We start from the raw sequence: 16,421 nt of genomic DNA on the forward strand, positions 1-16,421 counted from the left end.
CCATGGGATAAAAGAAGAAAAACATTCTCCAGGGTGTAAGGGCATATGTGAATATATGCCTGTCTTCTCCCCCAATGCTGTGGTTGAATTCAGGTGTTTCTGTGTGATGTTAAAGTTGGCACAGAAAAGGAAACAGCACATGCCTACAAGGGTGCAGGTTAATCTTTACTATAAATATAAGTCATTACAAACTATAGAACTAAAACCGAAGAGAAATTTCTGTGCAATGTTCCTAATCCTGAAAACAGTAGCTTCCATTTAAATTATAAGCCCTCAATCAAAGGACTTCATAAAAATTTCCTTCTTCTTGATTAATTGCCAAATATCTTCAAAGAAGTCTGCCTTCTTTGCTGACATTGCCTTCAAATGAGTGCAATATTTGGGTGGTGCTTAGACTGTGTTAAATGAACCATTTCCTTGCCCTGATGTTTGCCTTGGGCTTTCTATTTCATTACCTATGTAAGTCTCTCCACATAAGAAGCCTGTGAGGTGTATACTCAAACCTACCCATTAAATACAGACACCATGCAAAGTAGTCAGACATGAGAAGCAGATCTTCTCCTTCCTTTTCTCCATCATCTCCAAATCCTCCTCCCCTTCCTCCTTGTTCTCCTATTTCCTTCCACTTATTATTCGTACTTCTTGGACTGTGACCTAACACACAAACACTGTCTGGTCGGAGACAACCTTGAATCAGAACAAAGCTGAACTATTTGCTCCATTCGCAGAATTTATGACATCTTTTAAGAAAATCTGGAAAACAATCACCAGTCCTTTGAGACACTGAAGTTATCATCATGGACTAGTAATAGCTAAAGTTTACCTGCAGGGATATGACAGTTCTTCTTCAATTGCTGTAATGTCAGGTGGTCTTTGCACCTTGCCTCAAACACACTTCTAAATAGCAAGAGACTCATCTCAAATAGCAAAGGCTATAAAATCAAAAGCAAAGCACTGAGGAGGCCTGGGAGCATCTACTCATAGAATATTCTGGAACAAGAACAAAAAAAGGTCTGAGGTGATTAAAGGTCTTCATCCCAAATGCCTTCCAGGGAGAACCAGCTTTCATCAGCTTTTCCAAGCTTCCATGTCCCAGATCACTCCCCATGTGCCCATTCAAACAAAGCATCTAAATAAACACAGACAAATACAGTCTTAGTGGGGTTGCACTTCCAAATTAGACACTATGAACTTGCTTATGTGCATGCAAATAAAATGTCATGCTCATCAGGGGAGCATATTTTGGCATCAAGTAGTATATGGTAAATGGCACATAATCTGATTGAGGGAAAACATCTCTATGCCTGAGGAGTCTTAATTTGGCTGAATCTGCTTGTGATGGAATCAACTGTGTCATGGACATCACAGCAGAGACAAACTTACCCTTTAGCATGCAATAACACACAATCTTTTCTCTTGGCACCAAAGCCAGTCCTGCCTGTTTTTCATCCATTCATTCACTCCTCAGATATAGTCTGTGTACCCACTTGTGCTGGACACTAAAAGATACAGGGATACAAGATCATCAAAGGTGAATAAGGCAATGCTCTGTACATCCCCAAGTTATGAGTCCCTAGTGGGAATTTCACAACCTATACAAAGAAGCAATTAAAAACAAAGTGTCAATAATGCAGAGGAATGCACATGGCAAAAAGCATCAAGTAATAGGTGCTCAATAGTATTATCAAGTAATAGGTGTTCAATAGTATTAGGCACATAAATTTTGTTAATAGGAATAATTATTAATGTAGGCACATGCAGAGAGCTAGGATATACAGAGCTACACAATAGCTCATTCTTATTACATAAGTACACAATAAGTATTTGTTTATTAAACAAATGAAATAATGAAGACTATCAGCATAGGAAAGAAAAGTTGCCAATACACAAAATGGATCCCTATGAAGGAGATATTTAAACTGGATGAATGAAATGTGAGAGAAAACCCTAGGAAGAGAGAGAACAATTCATCAATTCAACAATGCAACAAGTCACCGGAGCTGAAATACTAACTTCAGAATTCCTCTGCTGCATTTACTTCAGGCGATCTGATTTATTTGGCTGTGCAATGCTCTGAATCACCGCCATACCATGTAACTAGCTTCAGTGAAGCCAGGGAGATCCAAGACTGGACCTTCAGGAAAAGAAGATAATCACTAAGCCTGTGACCTCTTCCTTAGATTTAATCCATTTGTTAATGCTGAAATGCAAGGTACATTAAATGGAATGAGATTCATAAATTTTCCTAAGAGAAGCCTCCTAACTCACTAAGAAAAGAAGGAAAAGAAAAATGAGTCAACAGAAGACAAGAAAGAACACAAAGAAGATGCTTGTCTGGAGTGGTTCTGTCAGCAGAATAGGAACACCAGAAAAATACGGACACCAATACTAAACCAAAATATGTCACCAGATAAAATCATTTTACTGCACTTCAAATAATTTGACTCAATAGTAGCATCCCTCAAGAAAGCACCATATAAAGAAAACAGAACTCATGAAAACAATACTCAAAGGTAATATTTAACTTGGACTCACAATAAGACTGTAAAAACAGATATTTCTTTGGATTCTGTAGAATGAATGTTATTTTTTAAAAAAGGAATATTCAATATAGTCAGAGGAAAAACATCAGAATAAATGACTCTGATGTGATTGCTATATTTGCTGGTACTTGCTAGGGTTTGTTTTATTCTGTTTGCAGTCCAAGGGACGGAACCCAGGTTTGGGAAATACTAGGCAAGTGCTCTACCACTGAGCTAGACCGCAGTCACCTGCCAAGCTTTTTATCAACAAATATATAATGAATCCAAATGCACAAATGCAATCTATCTGAATAAAATCTGCTTTCCAAAAACCCTTCATGTAAGTATTAATTATGCCATAAAACCCCACTTGCTCTGTTTCTTTCCCAGGTTGGATAGCAATTCTCAACCATTTTCTCAGCTGAAATGTGACATTTTGACATTGGAAAGCTCCTCGGACAGGTGACTACCCTGTGCTGTGACATGCTATCCTCATAACAACCATAGATGTGTGGATAAAACAATTATCTGCTTGCCTTAATTTGAAAGAGGCCATGCTCACTTAAGTATGTCTTCCCAACAGTTCCTGTTTAACAGGAAGTCTGAACTAGATGTTGGTCTTTTTAGCGTTAATTCATCTATATAAATGGACATTTGTTTCTTTCAATGTCCTCCCCATCTTGAGTACTATACTTTGCTACAGCAAACTCCAAAACAAATGAAGAAAATTTTTTAAAGTCTTAAAATCCACTACTTTTTTCTTGACAAAAAATTTCTGGTTCCTAGAATAAAAAAATTTAAAATAAAAGGAAAACAATGTCATTCCTTGCTTAGTTTACAGTTTAGTAAGAACTTCTCCATCATTGTCTATTTTAGCCTTTGCTACAGATCCCCTGTAGCTGCAGAAGCTTAAAAAAATAAATAAATACAAGTCATGGATATCTGCTTCCAAGAGGATGCAGTGGAAGATGGACTCACCCTTAGTCTTCCTAAGTACAGTCAAAACTTCAGAAGACACATCTGAAACAAGCAAGATGACTCTGAAAGACAGAATGAGGCAGTGAGGAACCTCGCAGCATGAACACAGTGCTGAGCTCCCTTGGTTTTGTTTGTCCTCATACATCACAGCTTAACAAATGAAAAAGCCATCAACTGGGACATACCATGAGCCCAGGCAAAATAAAAATCTGTTCTTTGTCGTCAAAGACCTGGGAAAGGCATATCTTAGCAAGATAGAAAACCTTCAGACAACTGTTCTACTTTGATAAATCACTACAAAAATAAATAGTGAATAAATAAAATAGTAGATCCATCTTCACCATGGCAGCAAAGACCAAGGAAGGAACCTAGATTTCCACCTTCACCCAGCTATAATGAAGCACTTCAGTCCTCCCCAAAACCTAGAGGAACAATTAACAAGACTATGCAGAATATACATTCCTAAATGATAGTGAAAAATCAAAATAGCATTGTAAAAAATGTCCAAGAAACCTAGAAAAAGGAAATGATGTATGTGATGTGTGTGGTGTATGAAGACAAACAAAACCAAGGGAGCTCAGCACTGTGTTCATAGAAAATGGCAAGTTTAAGTCTTAACACAATAATTACACGAAATGGAATGGTCTAAGTATACCAATTAAAAGGGAAATTCATAGAGTAGATATAAAGTATGGCTCAAATATATGCTCAGTTCAAATATCACAGGATAAACAAGTTAAAGGCAAAGGATGGAACAGATAGTGCATATCTATATTGAACAAGATAAAGAAGCATGAAGTATACTTAGATAAAGGAAGCTCTAGAGCAAAGGATATCACCAAAGAGTGACAGGGACAAACAGGCTGTCAAAAATATTAAGTTAGCATGAAGGTGTAGCAACCTCAGATGGTTACAGCCAAACACCAAAGCTAGGGGGAGGGGAAAAAACCTGATAGACCTCAAAGGAGAAACAGGAAAGCCCAAAGTTATACCCAAACGCCTCTCTCAATTCTTGATAAAACAAATAAGAAAATCACCAAGAAGTTGAAGAACTCAGTATCAGCAACACAAAGGAGCCCAGTCAACATATGTTATGCAGTCCACCTTTCGGCAACAGAGCATGCACTTTGCTAGCATTCAGGAATAATAGATCAAGACTGTAGCCTAAATCATAAAACAAATCTTAACAAATACAAAAAGCAGAATTCATACAGAGAATATCCTTCAGCTACAAAAGAATCAAACTATGACTCAGTAATAGAGAGATAAGAAGATACCTCCAAACACTTGGAAAGTAGGCAGCACACTTCTAAATAATCAGCAGGTCCAAACAGTAGTTTCAAGAGAAATTTTAAGGTGCATTGACCTGAATGCAAATAAAAATACAGTATGTTAAAATTTGTGAGGTATCATAAAAGGAGTGCTGAGAGGAACATTGCAAGACTAATTGCATACTTTAGAAAACAAAGAAATGTCACAAATCAATAAAATAAACACTGAACCACATAAGCTCTGTACCACAAGAGCCCTAGAGAAAGAACAAAATAAACCAAGGACCAATAAAAGTAAAGAAATAGTGAAAGGCAGGAATCTAAATGAAACCGAAAACAGAAAAGCAAAAGTTCAATAAACAGAGGTGCTTCTTTAAAATGTCAATTAAATCCAGAGTTGGAGAGATGGCTCAGCAGTTAAGAACACTGACTGTTCTTGCAGAAGACCCAGGTTCAAATCCCAGTGCCCACGTGGCAGCTAACAAATGTCTGTAACTCCAATTCCAGGGGATCCAACAGCCTCTTCTGTCCTCCATGGGCATTGCACGACATGGGTGCCCTTACCTACATGCAAGCAATACACACGTACACATAAACAAATAAATAAATAAAATATTTAAAAATCAATAAATAAAATATCATAAATCCTTAAGCCTCCAGCAATGCTGACAAAGAGGTAAAAACAGCTTAGCAATGTCAGGAATAAAAGGGCAAGGCTCACTACAAGTACTGCAGCATCAAAGGTGGCATGGGGAAGAATAGATAACCTTGAACACATAAATATGACAACTCAGATAAAATACAACCATGCTCTGAAAATGCAAACTGTTACAGCCCACCCAGCATGAAATAGATCATTTGAATAGTCCTGTAACTAAGGGAATTAAATTCATAATTGAAAAAAAAGAAAAAATATTCAGACCCAGGTAGTTGCACTGCAGTGATCTACCAAATATTTAAAGGCAACTTAAAATTTCTTCCAGAAAATATAAGAGAAAGGAAAGCATCTCAATTCATTTTATAAAACTATAAATGATACCCTGGTGCCAAAATTAGTCAAAGACAGTAAAAATATACCTAAAGAACACAGATGAATAATTACTAACCAAATATTAACAAATAAAATTCAGCAATGTAGAAAAATATTACATATTTTGACAAAGAAGAGTTCATTCTACATAAATACTGTCCATCTTATTAATGGGCAAAAGAAAATTAGGCATGGTGGCACACACCTTTAGTCTCATCACTTAGGAGATAGAGGCAGATCTCTGTGAGTTCAAGGCCAGCCTGGTCTACACAGTGAGTTCTATGCCAGCTAGGGCTGCATAGTAAGAGCATGTCTGGAGGGAGGAGGACAAAGAGAAGGGGGGAGGAGGGAAGGAGGGAGGGAGGAGGGGGAGGGAGGGAGTGAGAAAATTATGACTATATCAACCTACAGAAAACATTTGACAAAATTAACATTCACGAAGACAAAAACTCTAATAAAAAACAGGAATGAAGCAGGGCCTGACAGCACAGGCCTGTCACTTCAACCGCTTCAGAAGCAAAGGTAAGCAGGTCAAAACCTGCTAGGCTACAGAGTGAATTCAAGATCAAAATAGAAACTTAGTGATAGTCTGTCTCCAAATAAAATGTAAAAAGGGGGGCTGGGAACATGAGGCAGTGATAGAGAATTTGTCTAACCCTGGATCCAATCCCATCACTGACAAAAGGAGCCAGATGGAACGTAACTTCAACCTGATGAAATATATTTATAAAAATTCTACAGCTAACGTCATATCTAATGGTGATATGATAAATGCTTTTTCACTAAGATAAGGAATGGGCAAGATTATGTACTCCCTTTGTTATTATTCAGCAGAGTGTTGTAAGTTCCAGCCAGTGCAATGAGGTTTTTCTAATAATAATAACAATAATAATTAATAAAAATAATAATAAAATGCACACAGGTTAGTAGAGAAAAATAAACAGAAATGCTGAAATATAAATCAAAATAAAATGAAATGAAAACAAAATGAAATATATGTTTATCAAGACATGTAGAGGACTCATGTGTTCAAAATCATAAAATGTCAGCAAAATAAATCAAGACTGAAGTAAAAGACAGTGCGAACATGCTATGTATTAGAAGATGCAGCAGAGCAAGGCACAACTTTCCTTAAAAGATACATTTCCTAACCAATCAATATCATAATAAGATAGTTTATAGAGAGCCATGCGTGGTGGCGCACACCCTTAATCCCAGCACTTGGGAGGCAGAGGTAGGCGTATCTCTGTGAGTTCAAGGCCAGCCTGGTCTATGTAGTAAGTTCTAGGACAGCTGTCTCAAAAACACAAAGAAAAAAAAAAGATAGTCTGTAGATACACAAAGAATTATTCTATAGGATTTATATGGTATTTGAAAGGAGTTAGAATTCTCTAAAAATTTTGAAAAACAAGGAAATGAGGATGAATCAGCTTATCCATTTTTTTTTTTCCACTGTCTCCTCAGATACACTTTATCGTCACTGAAAAGTCAGTAGCAGAACTGGACAAAGTTTTCATCACTGAGACCAGCCTATCCAATTTTAAGAATTAGTACTGGGGCTGGAGTGATAACTCAGCAGTTAAGAATCTCTTCCAGAGGACTGGCGTTCCATTCCCAGCACCTGTGTCAAGCAGCTCACAACTGCCTGTAACTCTGGGTCCAGGGCATCCTATACCCTCTTCTGGCCTCCACAAGCATCCATACTTATGTGGCATATACTCACACAGACACATATATAAATAAAAATAAAGTAAATCTTAAGAAGTATTACATAACTAGAGTAATTAAGACTGATAGTGACAGAAGAATGACCACATTAGCTAATGCAGAAGAATTCAACTCAGGAACAGATATATACAAACATGATCAACTGAGGTTTGTTAAACGTGCAAAAGCAATTCAATGGAAAAAATAGTCCTTTCAACAAATAATACCAAACAAAGAGGAATTCACAAAGGATTATATATAGTTTTTCTAGATCTTACCTCTGAGAGGGCCATAGGGAACACATATGGACTATATATCTATGTCTAAAAATATATATTATTTATTGTAACTTTTGAAATTCAATCATCTCAAAACAATTTTTTCATCAAACAAATTCCTTGCATGTCATGGTTGGAGAAAACAGAAGGGTAAAAAATATTTTTAGTGCAATAAATGTATAATAATTGATATGGAGCAAATTTTTTTAGAAAAAAAAAGCTGGTTTGGGACTGAGTCTTGAAAGATAGGAGTTTTCTAGTTTCCTCTCATTTTTGCAGTGCTTTTGTAAGAGGAAGACAGTTGATTGATATTCACCCAATGAACCAATGTTGAACAGTTTTCTATCATATCATTTTCCTTATAGTCTTGCTATAATGTTAAATCTTTAATTCTACATACATAATAGAATCAAAATGTTAGGGAAGAAATAAATCATGATTTATTTTCTAATTATATAAATATAATTATATTTTGAACAAAGAGTGTTCATCTATTTATGCATTTAAGAATTAGCAAATTCCTGCTATACATTAGACATTCAGGTATATGTTAAATATAAGATAAAAATTATAAAATTCAAAAGATAAACACTAGACAATGGCTGTCAAATATTCCTGTGCAAGAAACTCTCATTGGTACCATCTCTTCATGCATGCAATGATTTGGGGGATCTCTCCAAAGATTTTTAGGATCTTATGGGGGAAGGAAAGGAAATATGTAAAAGTTTATGAAATTTCTCCCAAGTAATTTAAGGTCTTTTCATAAGGGAATTAAAACCAGTTTCTCAAAATGTGAAACACTACGAAAGTCATTGTATGTTATTCATAATAATTTTATTAGTCTAGGAATGGATTCCGCAGCCTTGATCCTATTGTCACTGTGGGTCATATAAATTTTTTTAAAGGGGGGTTATCCTGTGTAATATAGTACATTCAGCAACACTTCTACCCACTAGATAAGAATAGCAATCTCTACCCAGTTGAGATAGTAAAAATTGTCTCCAGGGTTACCAAGTACAATCCTGGGGAGTATAAAATTACCCCCTGTTGAGAATCACTAGTCTTGTAGTGTTATTGTCATTCTGGAAGTAAGGACTGATATTGGAGACGTTGAATAGCCAGCCAAAATCCAGGCAACTCTAAGCTGGTGGAGCCATGCATAAACATAGACCTCCTTGATTCCAAAGACCAAGTTTTCCCTGTTACACCTACTTTTTTATTAAAGAGTTCTCATCCTGGAGGGCAAGACAGAACCACAAATCAATGTTACAAAAGTAATATGAACAGGCTCTAAGGAATGACCAGAGGCTAAGGAGTCAAAGGAAAAACTGTCTAAAGAGGACAAGGAAGAGTAAGTGGATTCTCTTTCTATCCCCATAGAACAAAACACCAGGCACAGAGTAGCTAAAATAGCACAGATTATCTCAAAGGCTACCTACTTGGGTTGGGAGCATGGTATGGATGACCCAGATCTTCAGGGTCCATAGAAGTCTAAATCAAGATATTTACCAGGCTCAATTTCATTTACAATTCAGAGCCTTTTGACCTTAGTGGCTAAAGAATTCATTTCCTTGTTATGTGTCCATGGTCTCTGTTTGCTTACTGGCTGTTGTGAATGGCCAGGGATCATGGCTAAGTGGTTAAGGCCACATGACATCCTTGACATGTCTGCCATTCATCTAAAATGTGGTGACTGAATTTTCCAGATTGGCATATTCCTCTGTTTCTGTCTGTTGAAAGAACCTACTTAGTTGGGTCATACCCACCAAGCTACCCTTCCAGTGATCAACTCAAAGTCAATGGGTTAGTTCAACTCAATTATTTCTGCAAAATCCTTCTTACCATATAACATAAAATTACTATGGGAAAGAAACCACATCATTTTTACAAGCCCTGCTCACATTCAAGGGGAATTACATGCAAGTATGGGACATTGGGGTCACTTTAGAACTTTGCCTTACAACAGTTAGTACACACACAATACATAAATTTCCTCCCTTCTCACATTCCTGGTCAGCACCTGCTGTAAGCGACTTGGCAGCTGCTCTGGTTATCACATGTCTGGTTGCCCCAAAAAACGCTTTCCCAGTACACTTTATGTAGTGCTCTTTACATAGTGTTGCCTCCTGGATCCTGGACAAATGCTTACCCATATTTAAGTCATTCTTTTAAATCCTGGTTTTCTGGCTGGAGAGATGATGGCTCAGTAGGTAAAAGCACTTGGTGCACAAGCATAAGGATCTGAATTAAAATCTCCAGAAACCAGGTTAAAAAAAAATCAAGATACATCGTGCAAGCAGCTGTAACTACAACACTTCTGTGGGAAGCTGAGAGGCAGAGACAGGAGAACCTTGGAGTTCCTGGGTCATCTCTCCTGGAGTGACATAGTGACATCTCAAACAGGTGGGAAGCAAGGACCAACACCTGAGGTCATCCTCTAAACTCTATAATGTGTACCCACATTTTCGCACATACATACCGACATAAAAATTAACTGATTTTCCTCTAAGGTTTTTTTTTTTGTCAAATTCTTAGATATATAACAATTCCTATCTATTGTGAGGAATTTAAATAAATTCTCATGATGTCAGACAATTTTATGTGAGTCATGTTAACTTGCATGTGGCTTTATATAATAACCTAATAAAGTCCAGCTTATCTGCATATTTTAATAAGAAAATTTAGAGAGATTGTGATTAAGTAGCTTTCCCAGCATCCTCAGCCTTGTTCAAGGAAGTTACAGAGCCACAAATGTGCACAACTTCAAACACTGCTCACTTCCGTTTTCTGGAAAGGAGCAGGCGAACAGTGGCTGAGAAATTGATCACTCTTTTTTCCTGTCATCTTTTCAGAGGTCCTTACCCAATTTCACAACCATCTGTACAAATCCCATTCTGGCATACTCTTTTTCATTTCTTTTTTGGGGGAGCAGGAATAAGACTGAACATTATAGCCCAGAACTCCCTTTGCAGCCCAGGCTGGCCTTTAACTCACTATCCTGCCACTGCCTTCCAAGGTACAAACCCAAGGTACCATACCTACACTGATTTTTTTTCTAAGTTTTATTTTTCTCCCCTATCTCATTTTGCAAAATGTCCTAGACCTTTTAGGAAAGGAAACATTTTCTTTTATATTCCCATTTGTGTCTACCCAGTCTTGTATAAATGACAGCACTTAAGAATTACTGGTACCCATGTAATGAAATCCGTTATCACTCAACTAAATGCTGCATTTCAGATCTATAAACTGGAAGAGGACAAGATGTGTATATAAATCTTCCTTCGCTGTGTCCACATCCCCAGAATTAGCTGCTTTCCACCTGCTAATTCTCTACAAGAAACTCCACATCAGTTCTGCTCCACTTCCTCTACCTGCGGACTAGATAGGGAGCTTCATGTTCCAATGTGTTTTTATAATATTACATAGTAGGAAACCCTAGATTTCTGCTGGCATTTTATAAGGGAGCCCTTCCTGTGTCCAACACAGGCTCACATATACAAATAACCCTATGTTTAGTTCTAGGGCCAAAGGGTGGAAGGTGGGAGATTAAAAATAATATATTTATTAGCAAATATTTTCTGAACTCTGAAAATGTCTCACTCTATAAGGCATTCAGTCAGCAAATACAGAAAAAGGAAACAGGATTTGGAACATAGTATAAGGAAGTCTATGCAGGAAGTGAATTGGGGTACCTAGGAGAACCCTAGAAATGGGTCTGACTTAGAACTCAGAGCACTAGTCAAAGAAGGCACTCCAGGGATAATTATAAGTTGGTTGACCCCTGTAAGAGGGAGGTAATTTGTCTGTGATAGGAAACCAAAGAATTTTTCCCTTACAAAATGAATAAAATAGGTACAGGATGCAAAGTAAAGTATACCAAAAGAGGAGGCTACTTAGGGACTGGGAAGAGACTTGGAGGCCAGATGAAAGAATTCAGATTATTTTCCCCCCAAAAGGCAGCAGGCAATCATGAGAAAAGCTGAGCACAAGAAATGGCTTAACGATCTTCAAGGCCACAGAAAGGAGAGTAACTGGAGTAAGTATGGAAGATGAGAAGGAAATCTGAGAGACTGCAGTGATTATCCAAGAAAGAGATGAAGGCAAAGCAGAAACGAAAACCTTTGAGAAAATTTAGGACTAGCCAGGTTGGGTAACTAATTGGATATGGAGATGAAGGTGGAACATGAACAAGAAATGACACTAAAGCATTGGCATGGTCATGGGGTAGACAGACTTAGTACTCACTGAGGAAGAGGAGTCATCGATTCAGGAGATACACAGGTCAACATGCTGCTCTTCAGGAGCTGCTCTGACTTAGAGCCAGCATGGAAACCGGGCTGTTGGAATAGCAAGAGTCCAGGAGCTTTTCCTTTCCCTTGTCAGGTGTTCCGGGATGGACCTCGTGGCCAGGGTGTCAACCACTTCACTGCCAAGGCCCATTTCCCCAGATGTTTAATGGGAGTTAGTGTTAAATGTATGTGGATTCAAAAGACCTTACCTCTCAACCAAAATGTGAAATCAAAGCCCTGTGTGAATTAAGTGTGTCTGTCTGCACAGATGCTGTGCCCTCCACATCAAAGGCATTTTACACTTGCCATAGGGGACGGCTTCATGACCTTGGAAATAAATTCGAAATGTATGGACTCCTTAAAACCACAGAAGCAAACTGAGTATGTCTTGAATTATGGCAGTGTGTTATAGTCACCATGGGGGAAACATGGTGCAAATTGTTGAATTTGAGGGATTTTATCAAAAGAAATAAAAGATCCTCAACCAAAATTATTAGATGACAAAGTAGATCGTTTTTAAATCCTTGGATAGGAAACCATGTCTATATACATATATGGGTCTATGAAAATGCTCACCCAGACAATAACATTTTTGCTAGCTTCCCTCACACTTACCAATACCAGTCTCACTCCCTACCTACACTTTTCTATTGAAATAATAGTTGCAAAAAAAAAAAAAAAAGGTAGATAAGATACTAAAATGCACTACACCAAACCAAGATTACCTTTCACATTACCAAAAGCTGTATCTACTTGTTGGTGGCAAAAGTAAGTTTTCATTGGAAAAGTAAAAGCTAACATGTCATTTCTGCTAAACATAATATGGTTAATCACTTACAATGTTGAATTTTGCTTTTCTTTCTGTCTTGGTTTTAGAAAAATAAGAAATAAAGTGAAGTAGCAAGTAAATAGACTTGTCTGGTCACAAAAGTGAACAAAAAAAATTCCATGGTCTACCCAGAAATTATATTCTTTTTGATAACTACTTTATGAGAACTATTTGACATTTATATGATTTTCATGTATGACATAGCTTTGCAAATATTTGTACCTTCTGATCGAAGTATGGTTTCAGGCTGTGCATGTCTCAATCACAGTCACTACTTAGGAAGGCAATGCCATGCCAAGGGTCTATACACATTATGTCCCTCAATCATGGCAACAATTCTATAATATAATAGGTAGTCCCTTAATTTTCTAGGTGAGGAAACTGAAGGTCATAGAAAATTGACCTCAAGTCACGTAGTTAGAAAGAAGAAAAGCCAGGAAGCAAGCCTGAGTTTTTTTCAACTCAAAAGCTCTGCTTATAAACCACATTATTGCCCACTGTGAGTGTGTGGCTTTCTGGGATAGGTGTGCAAATTCCCAAATTTAAAAATAAATTTATTTCATATCTGTGTAACTAATTAAAACTAACATAGGGCTGTGAGCACAGCTTAGTGGTTGAATGCACGTTAATATTCACAAGGCCCTAAACTAATCCCTAGCACACCCCTCTGAAAAAAAGAAAGAAGAAAGAAAGAGGAAAGGAAAGAGACGAGAAGAGGAAAAGAAAAGAAAAGGGATATTAAAATAGATGCCTTGGTGCGGTGAGGAAGGGTCATCAAAAACATCGCTTGCCACACCAATATGAGGACAGGCAGTCAGACTTCTGGTGCCTGTATGAATGGTGGGGAGGAGGGCTTGGCAGCCCATCTATACTTTCAGAACTCAGAAAGTGTGACTGGGAACCTGACCCCAACAAGCAACTAGATAAACTAGCCATATCAGCAAGCTCTGCATTCAACAAAGAGACTCTACCTCAATGAACAAGGCAGAGAGTATTAAGGAAGTGTCCCAACATTAGCCTCTGTTCAAACACATGATACACACCTGCAAGCACACACACACACACACACACACACACACACACACACACACATCACATACATAGACAAAAGCAAAACAAATTACTGAAGTAGGTGCCAGGCATGGTGGGGCATGTCTGTAATCTTAGCATGTGGGAGTTGGAGACAGGAAGATGAGGAGGATGGGTCATCCTGAGCTACATAGCGAGTATGAGAACAGCCTGAGTTGCATGAGACGATATCTTCAGAGGGACAAAACAAAACTAACACAGGCTTTAAAAAACTCAAAGAAGTTATGCTTATTTCATTGTTTTATATTTTAATAAATGATATTTATAATCAGATGGTGACATTTTACATTTTCGATCAGATTAGTTGGTTTAAGTTTCAAGTGCTACCTTTAGAAGGATTAGCTGATTCACTCTATATGCATCTAATTCTTACCCAGAGTCAATTCAAATGTGCAAATGAAATATGGAACAAAGTACTGAATTCACATTCTGATTTAACTTCTTAGTCAATCCTCAAACTATGAATTCTAAGAGGTGCATTGCGTATTTGAGAAGATTAAAGAACAACAGCATCAGCCGTCCTCTGTCAGAGTAGCTAGCTCTGTGATGGGCAAGGCTGAGCCCTTTACCATGTTATTATGTTCAGGATTTCTGAGGCCACGGAGGGAGCCATCACTCACTCCTTTCTAAAGAGAAGAAAAGTTATGTAGGTACATTAGGTTATTCAACCAATAAGAATGTCCTTAGACCTGTCACCAAAGATTTTGATTTGGCTTCATACACAGGGCTTGTGCCCATGAAACTCGATGCCACAGCATGCCCCACAGAACATTTTATAAAGCTCAGAAACTTCCCCGAGATGCTGCTGAAAACCCTGGGTAGCAGAATGTCCGTTTTATGCCTTCCATGTGTTAGAAGCACTATAAAAGTTAAATTCATTGGCATCTGTAATACAAGAACTAATGGATTTAGTATTCTTTGAAAATTATGCCTTTTTTTTCCAAATGTCACCTTATGTTCCACACATATTTTCAAATGAACGTTCAGGTTTTAAAGAAGGACTAAACAAAATTGACAATGTAACTTATCCAGGTATGAAACACACACACACACACACACACACACACACACACACAATGCCTTGTCTTATGGGTTACTCCACTGATCGGGCTGTGATGATAATTTACCATTCTAGAATACAGTTATTCTTCCCATTTTGACATAACTGCCATGTTATTTCACTCACATATTCTTCTGTCTGTCCCAGTAGCCAGGGGCCATTTTTCATTCCATTCATTTGCATCCAAAATTACAGGTTTTGATAGCAATGCCACAGTCTGTGTTTTAACTTTGAAATATGCTGCAGCTAACCCACTAGGGTGGCTAATCCAGTGCATGATTCAATCCGGCTGCAGTTGTGGGTCTCCAAAAGGCCCAACACTTACAAAATGCTGCTCTGTGCTTATGCAGAGGAATTCCTCTGAGCTCAGCTCTTCAACTCAGGTTGAAAGAGCTTTCTCAGAGCCATTCTGAGGCTCTTCCTATTTTGGTCACAAAGTTATCCTGTGAACTTGACACCACTGAGCTTCCTTTCCATCCCTAATTTTTTAAAAACTAACCATAAATTAATAAGGCACAAACATAGCCCTCTTTTCATTTGCCTTTCTGCCTGTCAGATGCCCAGAGCTGAGAATAAATCTTTCTGACAGCTCAGACAGGAACAGGCATCAGCAGTCTTCTCACCACCACTCACAGCACAGTCCCAGGGCTGTGCGTGATGTTCCCAGGACACAGCTTCTCCATCTAGCCTGATAGAAGAAACTGCCCAAGAAGAGAGGGAGGTTTTCCATTTGGAAGATGGTTGAAGATCATCAATCACTGCTCATTTTCCAAGAAGCACAACCCTTTAAGTCATTTGCTCAAGGCCACCCAAAGGGTACTCATGAGTTAATTCTTTAGTTCCTTCATTCAGTGTCACAGTTCAGTTGACAGTTCAGCAAACATCTATTGAACACGCACTGTGTCCCAGACCTTGTTCAGTAGGCTAGAAGTCTAGAGGTGAGGCAACACATTCCTGCCCTAGAAAGAATGCTACCTAGTGAGGAGGTAAGGAGCTGTAAAGAATGTCCAGTGAGCACTCACACCCTCACCGCTCAGGGAAGTCCTAGTTTGTACCTAGTGCTCCAATTCACTGTCAGTAGACTCTCTCCACCCCCAACTCTCTAAAGTGTTACAGTTTGGTGACAGCAAGAGCCTCGATTGGAGGGATGAAAGAAAACATTTCATCTGGGGTCCCTGATAGTTTTAATTGTTAACTCGACACACTCTAGAATCACCTGGGAAGGTTCTCAGTGAAGAATTCTTCAGACAGGGTAGGCCCATGAGAATTTTCTTTTTCCTTTTTTTTTTTTTTTCTTTTTGAGGCATGGCTTCCCTATAGCCCCAGCTGGCCCTGAACCCACTATATAAACCAGACTGAACTTAATCT

General features: G+C 38.1%; 1 long non-coding RNA gene and 1 other non-coding gene across 2 annotated transcripts in view; both read right to left on the reverse strand.

Moving 5' to 3' along the window:
- The window catches only part of LOC108491082, a 109,675-nt gene that overhangs the window by 30,495 nt on the left and 62,759 nt on the right, over nucleotides 1-16,421 (reverse strand). The gene's annotated exons all lie outside the window — the stretch shown is intronic.
- LOC115071247 lies at nucleotides 7,257-7,326 on the reverse strand. The gene has a single exon (XR_003850342.1). It is a non-coding gene; the product is annotated as a small nucleolar RNA SNORD38 (small nucleolar RNA).

This window comes from Nannospalax galili, unplaced genomic scaffold (genome assembly GCF_000622305.1).
Source record: "Nannospalax galili isolate Female #2095 unplaced genomic scaffold, S.galili_v1.0 scaffold17, whole genome shotgun sequence".
In the NCBI taxonomy this organism is placed as follows: domain Eukaryota; kingdom Metazoa; phylum Chordata; class Mammalia; order Rodentia; family Spalacidae; genus Nannospalax; species Nannospalax galili.